Source organism: Lichenostomus cassidix, unplaced genomic scaffold, assembly GCF_008360975.1.
Source record: "Lichenostomus cassidix isolate B80296 unplaced genomic scaffold, HeHo_3.0 HiC_scaffold_37, whole genome shotgun sequence".
In the NCBI taxonomy this organism is placed as follows: Eukaryota; Metazoa; Chordata; class Aves; order Passeriformes; family Meliphagidae; genus Lichenostomus; species Lichenostomus cassidix.
Window position 1 is genome coordinate 39,521 of NW_028147279.1, and position 20,508 is coordinate 60,028.

The window sequence follows — 20,508 nt, forward strand, 5'->3', positions numbered from 1 at the left end:
ACATCTGTGTATATATACATGTGTGTATATAAACATACATGTGTGTCTATATACATATGTGAATATATATACATATGTATGTGTATATATATGTATGTGTAAATATACATGTCTGTGTTTAAACATATGTGGTATATACATATGTGTGTATATACACATATGTGTGTATATATATATATGTGTGTATATATACATATGTGTGTATATATACATGGGTGTGTATATATACATGGGTGTGTATATACATGTCTGTATATATGTCTGTATATATACATACACGTGAATATATACATGTATATATACATATGTCTGTACATATATGTGTGTGTATATATACTTAGGAGTGTACACATACATATGTATGTATATATACGTATGTGTGTATATGCATATGTGTATATATATACATGTGTGTATATATACATGTATGTATATATACATGTGTATTTCTATGTAGATATATATACATATGTGTGTATATATATATGTCTGTGTATATATATGTGTGTGACTATATATATATGGTGTGTATATAGATATGTGTGTATATATATGTATATATATGTACATATGTGTGTATATATATGTGTGTGTGTGTATACATGTGTGTATATATACATATGGGTGTATATACATATGTGTATATATATACATGTGTGTATATATAGATGTGTGTGTATATAGATGTCTCTGTATATATTCATGTGTGTATATATACATGTGTGTATATAAACATATGTGTGTATATACATATGTATATATAAACATATGTGTATATATATACATGTGTGTGTCTATGTATATGTGTGTCTATATATGCATATCTATGTATATATACATGTGTGTGTATATATATGCCTGTATATATATGTCTGTGTGTATATATGTGTGTGTATACATACATAGGTGTGTATATATACATATGTGTATAGATATACATATGTGTGTAAATATATATGTGTCTCTGTGTATATATGTGTGTGTATATATACAGGGTGTATACAGATGTGTGTCTATTTCTATGTATATATATATACATATGTGTGTATATACACATATGTGTGTATATATATATGTCTGTATATATACACATGGGTGTATATATACACATGTGTTTATGTATACGTGTGTGTATATATATGTATGTGTGTATATATACATATGTGTGTATACATACACATGTGTGTATATATACATGTGTGTATATATACATGTGTGTGTATATACATATGGCTGTATATATGTGTGCGTGTATATATACATGTGTGTGTATATATATATGGCTGTATATATTTGTGTGTGTGTATATATACATGTGTGTGTATATATATATGGCTGTATATATTTGTGTGTGTGTATATATACATGTGTGTATATATATATGGCTGTATATATTTGTGTGTGTGCATATATACATGTGTGTGTATATATACATGTGTGTATATATACATGTGTGTGTATATACATGTGTGTGTATATATATATGGCTGTATATATATGTGTGTGTGTGTATATATATACATGTGTGTGTATATATATATGGCTGTATATATTTGTGTGTGTATATATACATGTGTGTGTATATATACATGTGTGTGTATATATATATGGCTGTATATATATGTGTGTGTGTGTATATATACATGTGTGTGTATATATATATGGCTGTATATATATGTGTGTGTGTATATATACATGTGTGTGTATATATATATGGCTGTATATATATGTGTGTGAGTGTATATATACATGTATGTGTATATATATATGGCTGTATATATTTGTGTGTCAGTGTATATATACATGTGTGTGTATATATACATGTGTGTGTATATATACATGTGTGTGTATATATATGTCTGTATATATATGTGTGTGTGTATATATATGTGTGTATACATACATGTGTGTGTATATACATATGTGTATATGTATACATTTGTGTGTATATATATATGTGTGTCTATATATATATGTGTATATATACGTGTGTGTAGAGAAACATATGTGTGTATATACATATGTGTATATATATACATATGGGTGTGTATATAAATGTGTGTGTATATATACATATGTGTGTATATATACATGGGTGTATATACATGTGTGTATATATATGTGCGTATATATATATGTGTATATATATGTGTGTATATATGTGTGTGTATATATATGTGTGTCTCTATATACATGTGTGTATATATGCATGTGTGTATATATATGTGTGTGTATATATACATGTGTGTATAGAAACATATGTATGTATAGAAACATATGTGTGTATATCTACATATGGGTGTGTATATATATGTGTGTGTATATATACATATGTGTGTATATGTACATGGGTGTGTATATACATGTGTGTATATATGTGTGTATATATACATATGTGTGTGTGTGTATTTATGTGTGTGTATATATACATATGTGTGTATATGTACATGGGTGTGTATATACATGTGTGTATATATGTTTGTATATATACATATGTGTGTGTGTGTATTTATGTGTGTGTATATATACATATGTGTGTATATGTACATGGGTGTGTATATACATGTGTGTATACATGTGTGTATATATGTGTGTATATATACATATGTGTGTGTGTGTATTTATGTGTGTGTATATATACATATGTGTGTATATGTACATGGGTGTGTATATACATGTGTGTATATATGTGTGTATATATACATATGTGTGTGTGTGTATTTATGTGTGTGTATATATACATGTCTGTGTATACATACATATGTGTGTATATATACATGGGTGTGTATATACATGTGTGTCTATATACGTGTATATATATATACATGTGTGTTTGTTTATGTGTGTGTGTATATATACGTGTGTCTATAGAAATCTATATATATGCCTGTATATATAGATGGATGTATACAAGTACAACCGTCTGCTCACGCTTCCGGACTCAAATTTTATCGACGCTTTCTAGTACCTCTCAAACCTCATACATCACTCAGATACCTTGCATCCCTACCATCAAAAATGCTCTCATTTCCAATTATCGAATTGCACCGCTACCAAATGCTGAAAGCAAATACCTTGCGGGCTTCTCAGAGGATTTCCGCTGCGCCTCTCCTACGCCTCGCCGTTTAGCTTCAAACTCTTTAGATTGGCCTTACGGGAAAAAAAATATTAAATGGGACGCTCTCCTTTCTTATGACACGGCGCCTCGCCGGGCGCCTTAGCCGATCTACGTTCCTGAACGTTACCTCGGCCCCGAGCGCGCCTCTCCGCGTGTTCCTCGGCCCCGCTTCCCTTCCGCTTTCAATTCTTATTAACGCCTGGGAATTACAATTATGCCTTTCCATGCCGCTCTGGGACTACCGTCCCTTCCCGGGAATCCCCGTGCTTCTTATCCTTCCCTCGGCCCGATGACGCCTGTGCTTCCCTTAAGATGCCCTTTAAACCGTCTGTAAAGCTCATTTATTTTTCTATAGGCCGTTTGAAAGCCCCGTTTCTGTACCCGCGCCTTTCGGGACGTGCCCTTCGCTAAGGCTGTCCCGTTTAGCATCCGGCATTTGATCAAAAATTTGGGAAAAATGTTTTCCCATCGGCGGAGCCCGGCGCGTCGTCTCGGAGGTGGTGGCGCCGTCGTCCCGTCCCCCGAAGTTTTTAACGCTTTAAAGTCACGTTCGATTCGAATGGATACGGGCTTGATGGGACAATTTTTATATCTATTCCGACACATTTTAAACACCTGAAAAATCTTCTCTAACGGCGAGTACTACCTCAACTTTTTACTTCTACCCGCGCCTGCCGCTTTCTACGGCTCCACGCTGCCGGCTTCTGGCCGGATTCTGTCACGTCGTGACCGAGATAAGGAACTAACGCTTCACCAGTCCTACCTCAGTGTACACGTTTACTACCGTGGAACGGAGCGATTCCGATTCCCGGGACCCTGCTTTGCAAATGCGGAAATGCCTCAAAACCGTAAAATCCATTTTTTTCATTTCGATCGGGCGCCTAAAGTGCTCACCTAGAGCGAGAGGTCCTGATTTTTTCCGTACAAAACATGGCGGCGGCCGTAAAGGCGCGGGCGCGTCCATTATTATGGCGGCGCCCGTTTCGCACGTGCGCGGTGCACTGGACTACCAAAATGGCGTCGGCATCGCTCGAGCATGCGCGGTGCACTGCACTACCAAAATGGCGGCGGCATCACTCGAGCATGCGCAGTGAAGTAGACTACCAAAATGGCGGCCGCATCACTCGAGCATGCGCGGTGCACTGGACTACCAAAATGGCGCCCGCATCACTCGAGCATGCGCAGTGCACTAGACTACCAAAATGGCGCCCGCATCATTAGAGCATGCGCAGTGTACTGGACTACCAAAATGGCGCCCGCATCACTGGAGCATGCGCAGTGCACTGACTACTAAAATGGCGCCGGCATCACTCGAGCATGCGCAGTGCACAGACTACCAAAATGGCGTCGGCATCACTCGAGCATGCGCGGTGCACTGGACTAACAAAATGGCGTCGGCATCACTCGAGCATGCGCAGTGCACTGACTACAAAATGGCGCCGGCATCACTCGAGCATGCGCACTGTATACTTCCAAAATGGCGGCCGCGGAGTCCCGACCACGAAAACGGCCATTCGGCTGCTTGGCGGGCTTCCCCGGCGCTGCGGACCGGTGCGGAGTGGCCTTTGAGGGCCCATGGAGTGCGCGCTGCGGTTTGGCGCGGCCGCCGTTTTGTCCCAAAAGCGATCGGCAAATTCCGTTCTTTTTCCGCCTCTCGCGCGGTTGCCGCCGCCCGTGGGTGAGGCGGACGGCATATAGGACGCCTCAGCAGCTGTTTGCGGCCAGCAGAAATGTCCCAAAAGCGCGAAATCCGACTTTTTAATTTCGATCCGGCCCCTATTTCGCACATGCGCAGTGCACTGGACTACCAAAATGGCGTCAGCATCGTTCGACCATGCGCAGTGGAGTGGACTACCAAAATGGCGTCGGCATCACTCGAGCATGCGCAATGTAGTGGACTACCAAAATGGCGTCGGCATCATTCGGGCATGCGCAGTGGAGTGGACTACCAAAATGGCGTCGGCATCACTCGAGCATGCGCAATGTAGTGGACTACCAAAATGGCGTCGGCATCACTCGGGCATGCGCAATGTAGTGGACTACCAAAATGGCGTCGGCATCGTTTGCACATGCGCAGTGCATTGGACTACCAAAATGGCGTCGGCATCACTCGGGCATGCGCAGTGCACTGGACTACCAAAATGGCGCCGGCATCACTCGAGCATGCGCAGTGCATTGGACTACCAAAATGGCGGCGGCATCACTCGAGCATGCGCAATGCACTGAACTAACAAAATGGCGTCGGCATCAATAGAGCATGCGCAGTGCACTGGACTACCAAAACGGCGTCGGCATCACTCGAGCATGCGCAGTGCAGTACACTTCCAAAATGGCAGCAACGGAGGCCTGACCCCGAAAACGGCGATTCGGCTGCTTGGCGGGCTTCCCCGGCGCTGCGGAACGGTGCGGAGTGGCCTTTGGGGGCGGGTGGAGTACGCGCTGCGGTTTGACGCGGCCGACATTTTTTCCCGAAAGCGATCGGCAAATGCCGGCTTTTTCCGCCTCTCGCGCGGTTGCCGCCGCCCGAGGGTGACGCGAACGGCATACGGGACGCCTTCGCAGCTGTTTGCGGCCAGCAGAAATGTCCCAAAAGCGCGAAATCCGACTTTTTAATTTCGATCCGGCCCCTATTTCGCACATGCGCAATGCACTGGACTACCAAAATGGCGTCGGCATCGTTCGCACATGCGCGCTGTTGCCGACTTCAAAAATGGCGGCCGCGGGGGTCTTTTCTGAGGGAATATACGTCTACTGTGCCGCCTGAACGAAATGCCGACTCCGAGGGTGCCACCGCCGCATTTTACGGGCTTTGCGGGCTTCTGCTGAAGCGTGCGGTGCTCTGGACGGCGCGGGGGGCTGGCGGGATCCGCCTGTGCCGGGGCGGGCACCGCCGCCGTCGATTATACGGCGGACACGCCCCCCCGCCCCCCTCGGCACCCCCCCCGCCCCTCCCGGCCCCTTAGAAGGTGGCCCTCGGCACGCAGCGGATGGCGGCGGCGGTGGCGGTGGCGACACAGGTCGGGGCGGGGCCGCCGCGGGAGGGGGGGCTGACTCGGCGGCCCCCAGCGCGGGGAGGGAGCGCGGCGAGGGAGCGCGGCGCCGCCGCCTCGGGGCCCCGCGGGACGCCGCTCACCACGGACCGCACCCAAAATGGGGTGACGTCCGGCGGCGGGGGAGAACCGACAGGGGAGGGAACTTGCCACGCGGGACGGGGCCGCCCGCGTGCCGCGAGCGACGCTTTTTTCCGACTACAAACACGCAAATACCCCAAAATTCACCTGCTTCGGAACGCGCGACCCCCTCTCCCTTTTAAAGCCCGACGCAAACCTGCGAACGACCGCCTCGGCTAACACCGCACACACAAATAACATATACTACTTACAAAATACACATACCTATACTCCAACATATTATTACATACATTATACACTAGCAACCAGCTATATTGCTCTGAAGATTTATTTTTGCATACCCTTTTTTTCTCTTCAGGACACTACATTCATGCCTGCAAAAAGAAAAAAAAATGTACAAACCCTTTCACATTGGGTCAATTAATATCATTTCTTTCTCTTCTTTAGCAAGTCAAACCACCTGCTTCTACAGCGCTTCTGAACTCCATTCTGACTCTTGGCAAGAAATTCTTACGGGCCTGACATTGTGGCTACGGCTCTGTGATGATCCACGTGAAAGGTGGGTGCTTTCTTCAATTATCCTTTCTTCAATGCAACACTTCCTTTTTACTATCTATCTAGGTCATCTCCTTCATTTTCATAACTATATTCGGAAGGCACTGTGTACTGGGCATTGCCCATAAATGTCCACCCAGAAAGGTAGACAACAGCTTTGCTGCAAGGCACATAATCTTTTCAATATTCCTGCAAGAGCTGGCTTACCTGCATTTGGTAATTATGGAACATGCTTCAGCTACTCCGGCGACAACACGTGAACAATTACTTCTTACTGATAGTGAGGCTCAAAAACGACGCTTCTGAAGCAACAATGCACTGCAGGCACCTGGACACATGTCCTTCCCTTAGGAAAAAAACCTCAAAGTTCTTTCCCTCTTCCCTGGCTTGCTGGTACCAAGCACAGAAAACTGCACCTGAGGGAAGCTTGGAAGCCTGTATCCTCTGACATTTTGCACTTGGTTAGAGCTTTTTTTTCATACCTCTGCATACTTCTGAAAATTACAGTTCCTCTTTTACAACATAGCCAATGTCCACACTTACCTAGAAAGAGGCACTGGGATTTGTTTTCTGTAAATTCATTCAGGAAACTCCTTGTTCTTTCTCTCTCTCCTTCATGGCCAGAGTTTCCCAAAGAATATTTAGCAGGGCCTTTTTGCTTTGATACCCTCTATTTCATTTCCATTTCATTCCCTAAATTCTTTACATCCTGAAACTTTTTCTAGTACGTGGAAGAGCACAATCATAAATGGACAACAGAAAAATTGTAGAACTTCTCTAGCTCAAGATGTTGTTTTTCACTCTTTATCTATTTGCTCTTCCCATCTCATAGCTGCTCTTTTCCATGCACCTTTAAGGGCCTGCAATTCTCACTGCTGCAGAAGGACTTGTGAACTGCTACTTCCCTACCTTGCTCATCAGAGCACAGAATCCGGTCGGAAGGTGCCGGTCCATCGGTGCACAAACCACCAGGTATGGCTAGAAAGAGTAGAAAAAATTAATGAAATACTTTCCCTTGGAGAACAGTTCCCATGCTTTGCAAATCTGGGTTCATACATAGAAATATTGGCACATCAAGTCTGTATCAATTTCAATACAGAACAGCATCGCTTTAACTCTCGAAAACTGTAGGGTTTGGATGATGTTGCTACCACTTCCTACATTACAAATGTGGCTATGCGGATCTCAAAACTGGTACACATGTCTCCAAATATTTTATCTAATACTGGACGGTACATAAGGTGCTTAGCCTTATACCTGCACATGCTTATTACCTGTGTGTGAACTGCATACCACGTGCATAGCCTGCAGAAATACACTTCAGGATTAATTCTGATTCGTAAGGCTCCGTTACATGAGCCTTACAGAACTGCACCTCATCCATTATCCATGTACAGAAATTTGGCTTTCAAATGGCCTAAGAGAAAAAAAAAATAGTTTTGCTAACTCTTTCAATGCCATGTTAAAGGAATAACATATATGTTGCTGAGGAAACAGTAACTGCAATAACCATCCTCCCCTGTTCCCTGTATGACACACTGAAAGATGGTTCAGAAGGTTTACTTCAACCACAGTAGGAAATGCCACACAGCTCACATGGTGGCCGATTCTCAGCCTCTGTTCCACTCACTGTACCACTCGGCCAGATCAGAGAGAAGCAAGTTAAAAAAAAAAGTAAAAAAAGTTTTAAAAAATTATCCCAAAGGGAACATTTGCAGGTGGTGGTTGTATAATTGTTCCATCTGAACGTGTGAGCGGCCCAGGCCATGCTTCTGATAGAACTGTTTGGTGTGGATGAACTCATGTCACTGTGACCAAAACATATGAGCAATACTTTGCTTCCCTTTATGCAATTAACACCTCTCTGGTCACCACAGTTCTGGTATTAGGTTAGCCTGAGATGCTGCAGTCTGACAGGGATCCTTCTCAAAACCTAGGGAGAAAACTCAGGTTTATATGTCAGCACCTTCACTGATGACTTCTTTAGAATTCAGTGGCAAGACTATTCTTCATCTATTTTTCTTATTTGCCACGTAAGCCACACAAGATATTTATTCTTTGAAATAGGACTCTGACATCTCTTCCCTGAAAAGGTTTTCATCATTGCTCATAAGTGTGATCTCCCTCCCTCTTCCTGCTGATCAAACCTGGCTCAAACCGCTGCCTCTTTTCAACAGCTAGGAAATCCTTGCACACACTGGGCACAGCACACCCAGGAGTCCAAGGCCAGCCTCAGGCCTACCTCTTAGCAGCTTCTGTCTGGCACAAATCCTGACATTTGCACAACTTTACAATACAAAATCCCACATTTCCCCATGGGAACCTAGGGGCAACAATGCCTCTTTTCCATGGGAATGGCACATCACCACTCTCGTGTAAGATAGGCAGTTTGGAGGAATCCAAGTGCACACAGAGCTCTGCTTTTTTACACCTTTCATCTGACAGGATTCCTGCAGCATGCACACTTTTCAGCTACAATACCACATTTGGAACCTGGCTGCAAACGGTGCCTCTTTTACACACGTAACAAACTTTTCCACCCTTCTGACCTGCACAGCGTGGCAAATGCCTCCTCACATCATAAAAACCATCTGACAACACTTCATAACGAGCCTCAGGATACACTAGATCGCCTCTGTGTTACCTCACTCCACTCAGTCAGGTTTTCTGGGAAAAAAAAGGACTGTTTGAACCTTTTACAAACCTGCTGTGGGACTAAGAACACCGAGCTATACTAATAGCAATCATAACAATCCATTCTTTACATTCATTTCAATTATTCACTACCCACAACAACACCTGTAACTCCTGCTTCAGGACACCACATCTATAGAAATACTGCACCACTGATATTAAAGGAAGCGAGGACAATAACCACATCAAATCTCTTCTTCCCCCACAGCAACGACCGTGGCCACATCTCCTCTCTACCTCGAGGACACGCTCTGGGGAGTACCTGACAGCATAAGAGCTCTCAAGAATCTTCACCACTGTCAAGACAGCCACTTGACCCCAATGAATGCAGCATCTCCTGCAAGGACTGATGCTGCCACCACTGCAGCTTCTCTGCTTCCACACGGGGAACCCGGCAGAGCACAGCCACAACACCCTCTGCACGCTGCAGCTGGCCACAGCAGGGCAGGGTGGAGAGGGAGGCAGCAGCACTTTGGGGAGGCAGCAAAGAAAAGCCAGGAAGAACGACCTCTGAGCCAGGACGATGCCAAGGCCCGTGGTGGCAATGACAGCAGCGGTGGAACTCCCCAGCAGCAGTGGAACTCCCCAGGTAACCGGTGGCAGCAGATGCACCCACAATAATCAAAGCGCTCCGGCTAACTGACCTGGCGCCGGGTCACCCACGACCGTACCTCCAAACTGACCCACTGTCACCACACCCTGCTGTCTAACTGCCCCAGCACCAGATCACCCACAGCCATACCTCCAAACTGACCCACTGTCACCACACCCTGCTGTGTTTGGCAGCCTGGTGCTTTTTTCCGTATCTAGAATGTGAAATTTCCAGACAAGGAGGTTGCTTTTTCAAAATTCTACATGTGAGGACGCTCCAGTGCTTTTCCTCAACATGAAAATTATGGCTTTTGGATTTTCTTTACACCCGTGACAATCTGCACACTTTTGGATTCTGGCTGCATTGGTCTGTGCACTCTATGAAAAACATTCTACTGTTTGGACCTTCCGAGAAACGGAAATCTTCCAGGATTTATGAAGCAATACAACAAAACCTTTTCTCAAAACTGTTTTCTTATTCCCACCCCCTAAGCTTTTATATACTTACACTCATCTATTTACATTATATCTATTTGCACTTATTATAGAGAAAATACTTACAAATCCATTGACACTTATGGAACCTCTGCTAAGACACAAGCCACATATTTACAATGTTCAACTTGTACATTTTGACACTTCAATATCACATCAGACTTCTACACTCTAACCGTACACATCTACTCATATCAAACTTCTCTTTACATTAATATCTAATATCTAATATCTGATTAGACTTTGTACAGAACAGCTAATAGATCTATTTATTCTTTTTTTACATTCTGTCCTATATATCATCCTGCCTTATAAGTTAAGCTCTTTCATTGGTTCATTTTTATACACAACACTTGTGTTTGCACTTTAAAATATTCTCTCTGCTTTGGCCTTGCATGGACAAGCTTATGCAGGACACACATTACTCTTTCTCTCTCTGCCTCATCTGCATGGTGCCCCAAGGAAGATTTTACAATAGCATTTTCCTTTCCTTACCTACACTTTAGGTCCATTTCATACCCTCCGTTATTCAAATCCTAATACTTTTCTTACTGCCTACAAGATCGCTGTCATAAAGGAACAGCAGAAAAATGGCAACACCTCCCTAGCTCAACATTTCTTTTTCCTCTTTTCCTAATTGCTCTTCTCATTTCACATGTGGCCTTTTTAATGCATGTTTAAAGGACTGTAATTAGCACTGCTCCAGAAGAATTTGGGAAGTGCTGCTTCTCCCTCTGGCTCACCGTGGAACAAAATCCAGACGCGAGATGCCGCTCTGTAGCTGTAGAAAACCTCCAGGTATTCATACAAACAATACACTAAATAAATGAAATTCTGTGCCTTCAAAGAAATTCCCCATGTCTGTAAAATCTAACAAAATACATTAAAAAACTCTCCTGATCAAGTATGTATCCATTTCAATGCTGAACAGACACACTTTGAACTTATAAAAACTTCTGGCTTTGGTGCTACCCCTTCTTACATTACAAAAATTGCAAATTCTGACCTCAAATCTGGGTTCTGGGGGACCACGGGCAACTACACCATGGCTGTCACCAGCCCAGATCCTACCTAGGCCCGTATGGGATATAGGTTCACCTTGGGGTTAGACACAGCTGCTCTGGCAAAAATTCCTCCTGCAGGCACAAGATTACACAGCAGATGTTCTTAGGCACACCCTGAAAGGGGGAGCTTTCAATGGCACTCTGGGATGCAGGGGGCTGCATCACCCACTGCCCTCAATACCTCTCACTCATCCTTCCTGTCAGCTAACAGGCCACGGCCCCCCACCCGCTCCACAGCCCCCTACAGCCCTGTGGTGCCAGGTGCTGCCCTGGACAACACAACACCTGTCAGCTCTGGAGCCCAAATCCTGGTTTTGTAAGCCTGTGGGGGGACTCAGCAATAGGGACTGGGGGCTGCACCTCTCCTGGGGTGACCTTCAGCTCCACTAACCTTGTGTGGTAACAATTCACACGGTAGCCAGGACTCTGCCCGTGTCACATGGGTTCACCCCCCATGCCGGTTAGGGCTCGCCACTCCATACCCCACCTGTCCTGGACACGCTCTCACTCCCCCAGCAGAGGCACTACCCTGGGGCTCTGCACCCTGTGGACATTTACCTGTATCTCTCTGACATCCCCTCCTATGCCACCGCCAGCAACCCGCCTTGGGACCAGGCTCTGTCTCCCACACCCTTCTCCCTTCTGCTGCTCCCCATGCCTCTCCCACAAATGTTTACTAATGCATTCTATTGCTGATCAAACAGAGAAATAATTAACACATTCACACTTTTCATTAGGAGTTTATTTATTAAAGGAATCATGGGGAGTAATAAGCGAAAATAAATTGCATCAGCCAGCACTTACCATGCAGCTTTTCCTTGCTTAATAAGGTGACGCTGAACTCTCTCAGCAGGACTAAAAAATCCAGCTCTCCAGTTTAATAAAAGCCACCTTAGACCCACTGGGCCCAAAACCGTAACAAATGTCACACTTGTTTTAGAGAGCTCTGCAACTACTCACATTGGATGCTACTTTGGGGATTGCCACAATGACAGTCTTGCCATCCTGGCAAGCTCTGCCTCTGAACAGCCTGCTGCTGGCAGCTCCTGCAGCCAAAATTTATCCAGGCCGGTGATGATTGGCATCTTCAGCACCACCTTCGTGCCACCCTAGGCAGCTGAACCGGGACACCCAGGACATTCCAGGTAGATGTCTCTGCAGAACCACTGAAATGATTCACTGCTTTGCAAAGCAAAGCTCAGAAGGCTACAAGACATTTTTCAGGAAAACCCACCAAAAAAAATGAAATTTTTGTGACCAAACAACATGCTTTTTGCAATGCGGCCGCAGCCCAGCTGATGCCAAAAGCTACACCTATCCACACTTTTCAGGCTGTGGATAATGCCTTTAAAAATGGGCTTTCCCATCACCACCTCCCACTGACAGTATCCTTGGGGCAACTCTTTCTTTTTTGCATGTTCAAATGAGTATAGGAAAATAGGACAGGTATTTGGGATTTCTCTCACCACAGTCCAGCAGCTCACAATACCCTTCAGGAAAAGAAGGTACTACCAAAAATGACAACGTGATGGATGGCAACATCTAGCTGGTCTCACCAAGTAACAGTGACAGGATGCCAAAATAAGCCCCATCAGGGAAGAAATGCAAGCACCGACCCCTGCTGCTGACACAGCCCAGAACAATGCCAAGAAAGCATGAAAACAGACAGAACAAAATGCTATCACCCAGACACACTGGACACAGACAACATCACACAGACACAGACATGACACAGGGATGGGCTGATAGGCAAGATTCCTAATGCAACATGACCCATGACATCAAGAGGCTGATGATGCTCAAGGAAACAAGCCTCCACAGCAATGGCACATGATAATGAAAGCTCAGTCCCGACAACAACTTACTGCCAAAGTTATTAACACCATGCTCAAGAACATCAGCAAGCCTACAGAAGGAGACAATGAATGCCAGGTGACCGTGCTGATCGCTCCTGACACAAATGATAACATCTACACTCAAAGAAGGCCCGTGACAAAAAGCTCATGAGAACAGGGACGTGGCTCAGAGCTGCCCTACCCAGCAAAGGCTCAGCTGATGCTAAAGAGAAAACCTCTCCCTTTACTTCCAAAGGGCCTGTCCCACAACACTGTTCTCCTCTAACCTAACTTCAAATTCAAACCTGTCATTACAAAGGTTTTTCCCTTGTACCAACCACCACTCCTGACACTCAGCTTTCACGAGACGAGCGGACACAATCCATCCTCGACGCTGTGGACGGTGCCGTGTTCCCTCTGGTCCGCTTTGGTGCCTGCAACAGTTCGAAGGAAAATTCAGACTGCCGTGACACGCCCCAAAAGAGACCCCTTCTGCAACACCTCTCTGCCTCTTCACTGGCAACAGGTATCGCTTACCTCACCTTTCCAAACTTCAACTCCACACCTGCTCATACTACCTAACACACCAAAACAGAAAACGTAACTGTTGCCCTCAACAACAGCCATCCCCAGGCTCCTCCCCAACTCTGCCCCAGCTCAACTCAAATCTTCATCCAAATACAGTCTCGTGGACAATGCGTGTAAAATGAAAACAAAAACTCTTACCATGCTGCCCATACTGCTTGCCTATTACTCACCCTGCCTAGATGACAACTCACACCCTGACCTCTATTCCTCAGCATGCCTAGCACAGCAGCGGTACCTGCAAAGAAACAAAGCAAAAAACCACTTTCACATACCGAGAAACTACAACCTCCCCACCCTCACTGAACTAGATCACATCTACACCTTCAGGTTACATACCCACACTGCTCTCTGGCATCCGGGGCCAGGGGATCTTGCAGATGAACTGCCTAAAATGCAAACATTACAATGCATTCTTACACTTGCATCACCAACTCAAACACTAGCAATAGGAACTCATTCTGTCTGCCAGTCACAGTGTAGTAGGCCTTGCAAACCAGCAACAGAATTGTCCCATCAGAGCATGGGACATCTGTTGCATCAGAGAATTGTATGCAATTTATTGCCAATAAAAGCAAACTTTTGATCGCTGACTTGGGTATTTATTGGGGAAGGCAGGAATAAAAACAATGAGCCAAAATCATACATTCTCCCCTTCTGCACAGTTCATTCCCCTCATATTCTCCAAGGGTTGCACACAGTTGATGAAAACTCCTCTGGTGAGGCAGTGGGTTGAGAGGGTGTTATGCATTATAAAAAAAATGAGAAAAACAATAGACTTTTGTGTGGCATTGGGGTTTAGAATGTGCAAAGCTTGCTCCTGTATGAGACTTTTGGTACTGGGGTACGGGTGGAAGTGCCTGCTGCTCCTTGGAGTGGGGGGGGTCAGGTGGAGAAAACTCCTGCTGCTTGTTCCCTCCCTACACAGCCTATTGTCTGCCCCTAAAACACCGGACTGCCGGGCTTTCATTGCTGTGGAAAACAACCGGCCTTCTCCCCCACTGCTTTTAAATAGAATTCCATTGGCACTTTGGAACTTGGTATCCTGGCATTTTAAAACTCAGATATTTTGGCATTTTGCAACTTGCTGTTCTGGTACTTTTAAACTGCCATTTTGTAACCTGGTTTACTGATTTTATGAAATTTGTTTTTCTATTATTCGGAAGCCAGCTTATTCTGGAATCTTGGAATCAGGTTTCATTTGGGTTTTTTGGTATTTTGGAACCTACTTTTTTGTGGGCTGTTTGTAGTTTTTTCCAAGCCAGCTTTTTTTATTATTTCAGGGGTGAGGGTGGGGGTATTTCTGTGGGTCTGGGGTGGTTTTGATTGGTTTTGGTTTTTCTTTGATTTGGGGGTCTTTGTGCTGTTCTGGTTTTCTGCTTTTTCCATTATTGTTGGTTGGTTGGTTTGGGGATTTTGGGCATTGTTTTTGTTTGGTCACTTTATAACTGGCCTTGGTTTTGGATTTTTTTGGTGGAGGTTTTTTTTTTAGGGGGGCTTAGGTTTGGTTTTCTTTGGTTGTTGTTGTTTTTTTAACATGGGCTTTTACTTTGGAATTTTTATGACTTGGGGTTTTAATTGTTTTCTGACCTGTGCTTGTCCTGGGCTTGCAGCATCCTAGTGCAGCCTCTTGGCTTCATTTGCCTTCTTCCACTACATTTATCCTCGCACGGAAACTGCTAAAAATCACAATACAATGACACACACTTTACACTTCAAAGGCAAATAAATTACAAGAAATCTCGCTGCCACTTCTATAAACTATTCATCACACACCTTACAATAAGCAAAGGTGATGTGTCCCTGACAGGGACCCCGCTGGGACACCCAAGACGGCTCAGCGGGGCGTGGGGAGGGAGGTGCCTTTGGGGACGATGCAGACACACGCGGCCCCTGTCCCCGGGGACACAAGCCGCCCCCGCCCGCCCCCGTGGCCGCACTGCCAACTCCCGAGCTTGTCCCTTGGCTTCTGCTCCTCCTAATAACTCCCCGACGGAGCTTCTTGCTGTGTTCAACACGCGAATCGCTCCACACAAACCTCACCTCTGTGCCACCGCGGCCCCGGCGCATCTCCGGCGTCCCCTCTTTTCCGGGGCGGAACCCGAATGCGGACGGGAGGGAGAGCCAGGGGCGGGGCTGTGCAGATTCAACAGTCACAGCACGAAGGGGCTGCTCGGAAGGGTGGCTGTGCAGATCTGCGGGCTTCCAGGGCTCTGTGCTTGTGAAGCGCGGGCAGGGCAGCGGGGAATGCAGCGTGGGAGGAGCTCGGGAACAACGCGGGAACAAGTCCTCGATGAGAGGACTTTATATTAAAGGATTTTTGGGCTCGGGAATTGGATCCGGAGCTTGCTTCCTCCACTCCGCGCTCGTCCCGGTATTGCCGTGCCTCCGGAAACGGTGCACCCCCGGCGGGGACCTCTGGTCGGTTAAAAACACATTTAAATCCAAGTGAACGTGATTATCCATAGTTAAAGGTAAACAGCAGCTCTCCCGACCCCTGTGAAGCTGCCAAAGCTCGGGCGGCTGTGATTCTCTCCTCCCTGCCCCTTGCAGGGTGCCGCGAAATGGCGGCACTTCCCCCGTGCTTTTTCGTGCTACTTGGGTTAAAATCCGGGATCTCGCCGCTTTCTGAGGGGGGTTCCGATTTATACCAGGGTAATAGAGGATATTAATGTTTAAATGAATCTGGGAGGGGATTTGGGGCAGTTTTATGAAATAAACACGTGAAGGAGGTGAGCAGCGGGGCGGGGGAGCCGCACGGCTTTTTTTTTGCAGCTCTTTGATCGCCGATGTTTCTACGATGCAAATAAAAATCTCAATTCTTTTTAAAAACACGGATTTTGTTTATCTGTGAAGTGAAAAAGGTGCAGAGCTTCATCACAGCCGCTTCGGCAGCGGCTGGGAGGTCCTCGGGTGACCTAGGAGATCCCGGGAGTCCCCAAAGCCGGAAAAGTCCCTAAAGCCCCTCCCGACCCTCCCCGGTTTCCTCAGCAATTTTGGGGACGATGCGACAATTTTGGGGGATTTTCGGGCGTTCCCCGTGTCCTCCCCTAGATTTCCACCCTCCCCTGCTCTTACCGAAGCCCCGAGGGTCCCTCTGCCGCCCCCGAAAAGCCCCAGAAAGGGGCGAGGGATCCCCCGACCCCCGCTGTCCCGAACCCGCCCGGCAGAGCGGGCCGGACCCGAGCCGCGCCTCGTGACGGAAATGCAAATTAGAAGGGCATGGGCGGGGTTTGCGGGAGGGAGGGGGAAGAGGGGGGTGGGGAGTGGTTATGCAAATTAGAATTACCTCATGCCCGAGGTGCATCCTGGGAGAAATGGGCGGGGTTATACAAATCAGCATTACCTCATGCCCGAAGTGCATTCTGGGAGACATGGGCGGGGTTATTCAAATCAGCATTACCTCATGCCCGAGGTGCATCCTGGGAGAAATGGGCAGGGCTATGCAAATTAGCATTACCTCATGACCGAGGTGCACCCTGGGAGAAATGGGCGGGGTTATGCAAATCGGCATGACCTCATGCCCGAACTGCATCCTGGGGGGAAATGGGCGGGGTTATGCAAATCAGCATTGCCTTATGCCCGAGGTGCATCCTGGGAGAAATGGGCGGGGTTATGCAAATCGGCATTTCCTCATGCCCGAGGTGCATCCTGGGAGAAATGGGCGGGGCTATGCAAATATGAGAACTCCTCAGCGAACGGCACCACGGGAAATTGAGGCGCGGTCACCAATTTTTGGGGGATTTAAGGCTCAGCGCCGCAGCAGCGCGGGCGGAAAGGGCGGCGGGCGAGCGGGAAAGGGCGCGGGAAGAGCTGCGAAAGAGCTGCAGGGTGGAGAAATGGTCGCCGTGAGTTGTGCATGAGGCGAGCGGGGTGCGGGCGGGAGCGCGGAAGGCAACGGGCATAGCTTCTTGGTCTCTTGGCTAAGAGCAAATATAGTGTGTGTTCTTATAAATTTAATGTTTGTACTAACTCGACGAGGCAAGCTTGTGGTAAGTCGCTCCTTGAGCTCGGGAATAGGATGGGGAGCATATTTGCTCCACTCCGCGCAGCGTCCCGCTGTAGCCATGCCTTCGGGACCAGGCCACCCCACCCCTGCGGAGGACCTTGGCTTGGTTAAAATCAGAAATAATGGTAATTGCCGAAGCTGTCCCGCACTATCGCCCCACCCTTTTCTGCTGAAATAACGCTTCTCCGCCTCCCGAGCGGCTGCCAGGCTCGGGCGGCGCTGATTCTCTCCCCTCTCCCCTCGCAGGTGCCGCGAGATGGCGGCGCCTCCCGCGCGCACTTTTTTGGGTTAAACTCCGTGATTTCGCCGCTTTCCGGGTGAGTTTAAACTTTTTATGAGGGAAATAAAGGATAATAATGCTGTTTAAATGAATCGGGGAGGGGATTTGGGCAGTTTTACCAAATAAATCCGTGAGGGAGGTGAGGAGCGGGGCGGGGAGCCGCGCGGGTCTCTTTTTTGCAGCTCTTCGATCGCGGATGTTGCTACGATGCAAATAAAGATCTCGATTCTTTTTAAAACACGGATTTTGTTTTATTTGTGAGGTAAAATAGGTGCAAAACCTCATCGAAACCGCTTCGGCAGCGGCCGGGAGGTCCTGCGGGTGACCTAGGAGATCCCGGGAGTCCCCAAAGCCGGAAAATTCCCTGAAGCCCCCCCCGACCCTCCCCGGTTTCCTCAGCAATTTTGGGGGCGATGCGACAATTTTGGGGGATTTTCGGGCGTTCCCCGTGCCCTCCCCTAGATTTCCCCCCTCCCCTGCTCTTACCGCAGCCCCGAGGGTCCCTCTGCCGCCCCCGAAAAGCCCCAGAAAGGGGCGAGGGATCCCCCGACCCCCGCTGTCCCGAACCCGCCCGGCAGAGCGGGCCGGACCCGAGCCGCGCCTCGTGAGGGAAATGCAAATGAGGAGGCTAGCGGCGGGGTTTGCGGGGAGGGAGGGGGCGTGGTTATGCAAAACAGAGACGCCAGGCAGGTGTGGCCTCATGGTGAAAGGGCGGGGTTATGCTAATTTGATTAGCATAATATCGAATTGCATCCTGGGAGAAAAAGGCGGGGTTATGCAAATCGGCATTACCTCATGCCCGAAGTGCATTCTGGGAGAAATGGGCGGGACTATGCAAATTAGCATTACCTCATGCACGAACTGCATCCTGGGAGACACGGGCGGGGTTATGCAAATTGTGATTACCGCATGTCCGAACTGCATCCTGGGAGAAATGGGCGGGGTTATGCAAATCGGCATTACCTCATGCCCGAACTGCATCCTGGGAGAAATGGGCGGGGTTATGCAAATCGCCATGACCTCATGTCCAAACTGCATCCTGGGAGAAATGGGCGGGGACATGCAAATCAGCATGACCTCATGCACGAAGTGCATCCTGGGAGAAATGGGCGGGGTTATGCAAATCAGCATTGCCTTATGCCCGAGGTGCATCCTGGGAGAAATGGGAGGGGACATGCAAATCGGCATGACCTCATGCGCGAAATGCATCCTGGGAGAAATGGGCGGGGACATGCAAATATGAGAACTCCTCAGCGAACGGCACCACGGGAAATTGAGGCGCGGTCACCAATTTTCGGGGGATTTGAGGCTCAGCGCCGCAGCAGCGCGGGCGGAAAGGGCGGCGGGCGAGCGGGAAAGGGCGCGGGTAGAGCTGCGAAAGAGCTGCAGGGCGGAGAAATGGTCGCCGTGACTTATGCGTGAGGCGAGCGGGGTGCGGGCGGGAGCGCGGGAGGTGAACAGCATCACTTCCCGGCCTCTTGACTAAGAGCTAGGGTTAAATTTGTTAAATTGAACTTAATAATGGATATATTCTCGATGAGAAGACTTTATATTAAATAAATGTTTGGGCTCGAGAGTGGGATCGGGAGCTTCCTCGCTCCATTCCACTCCGCGCCCAGTCCCGGTATTACAGTGCTTCCGAGAACGATCCACCCCTGCCGGGAATCTTGGCTTGGTCAAAAGCAGATTAAAATCAGAAATAGGGGGAATTGCCGAAGCTGTCCCGTACTACCGCCCACCCTTTTCTGCTGAAATAACGCTTCTCCGCCTCCCGAGTGGCTGCCAGGCTCGGGCGGCGCTGATTCTCTCCCCTCTCCCCTCGCAGGTGCCGCGAGATGGCGGCGCCTCCCGCGCGCTCTTTTTTGGGTTAAACTCCGTGATTTCGCCGCTTTCCGGGTGAGTTTAAACTTTTTATGAGGGAAATAAAGGACAATAATGCTGTTTAAATGAATCGGGGAGGGGATTTGGGCAGTTTTACCAAATAAATCCGTGAGGGAGGTGAGGAGCGGGGCGGGGAGCCGCGCGGGTCTCTTTTTTGCAGCTCTTCGATCGCGGATGTTGCTACGATGCAAATAAAGATCTCGATTCTTCTTAAAAACACGGATTTTGTTTATTTGTGAGGTAAAAAATGTGCAAAACCTCATCGAAACC

At 47.3% G+C, this 20,508-nt stretch overlaps 1 long non-coding RNA gene and 2 other non-coding genes across 16 annotated transcripts; 2 read left to right on the forward strand and 1 right to left on the reverse strand.

Annotated features, from left to right (window-relative positions):
* Positions 1-12,372: 12,372 nt before the first annotated feature.
* LOC146423466 (uncharacterized) lies at positions 12,373-18,911 on the reverse strand. 14 transcript variants are annotated; one of them, XR_014847444.1, is made up of 6 exons: positions 16,112-16,571; positions 15,659-15,747; positions 14,408-14,457; positions 14,242-14,306; positions 14,026-14,061; positions 13,442-13,917 (listed from the first exon to the last, which is right to left on the reverse strand). It is a non-coding gene; the product is annotated as an uncharacterized LOC146423466 (long non-coding RNA). The 14 variants fall into 14 exon arrangements; XR_014847443.1 differs by having other exon boundaries at positions 14,021-14,061; XR_014847442.1 differs by having other exon boundaries at positions 13,442-14,061.
* LOC146423467 (U2 spliceosomal RNA) lies at positions 17,972-18,161 on the forward strand. Its single transcript, XR_014847525.1, has one exon. It is a non-coding gene; the product is annotated as a U2 spliceosomal RNA (small nuclear RNA).
* Positions 18,912-19,819: 908 nt separating the features above from the next.
* Positions 19,820-20,015, forward strand: LOC146423468 (U2 spliceosomal RNA). Its single transcript, XR_014847524.1, has one exon. It is a non-coding gene; the product is annotated as a U2 spliceosomal RNA (small nuclear RNA).
* The last annotated feature ends 493 nt before the right edge of the window (positions 20,016-20,508 follow it).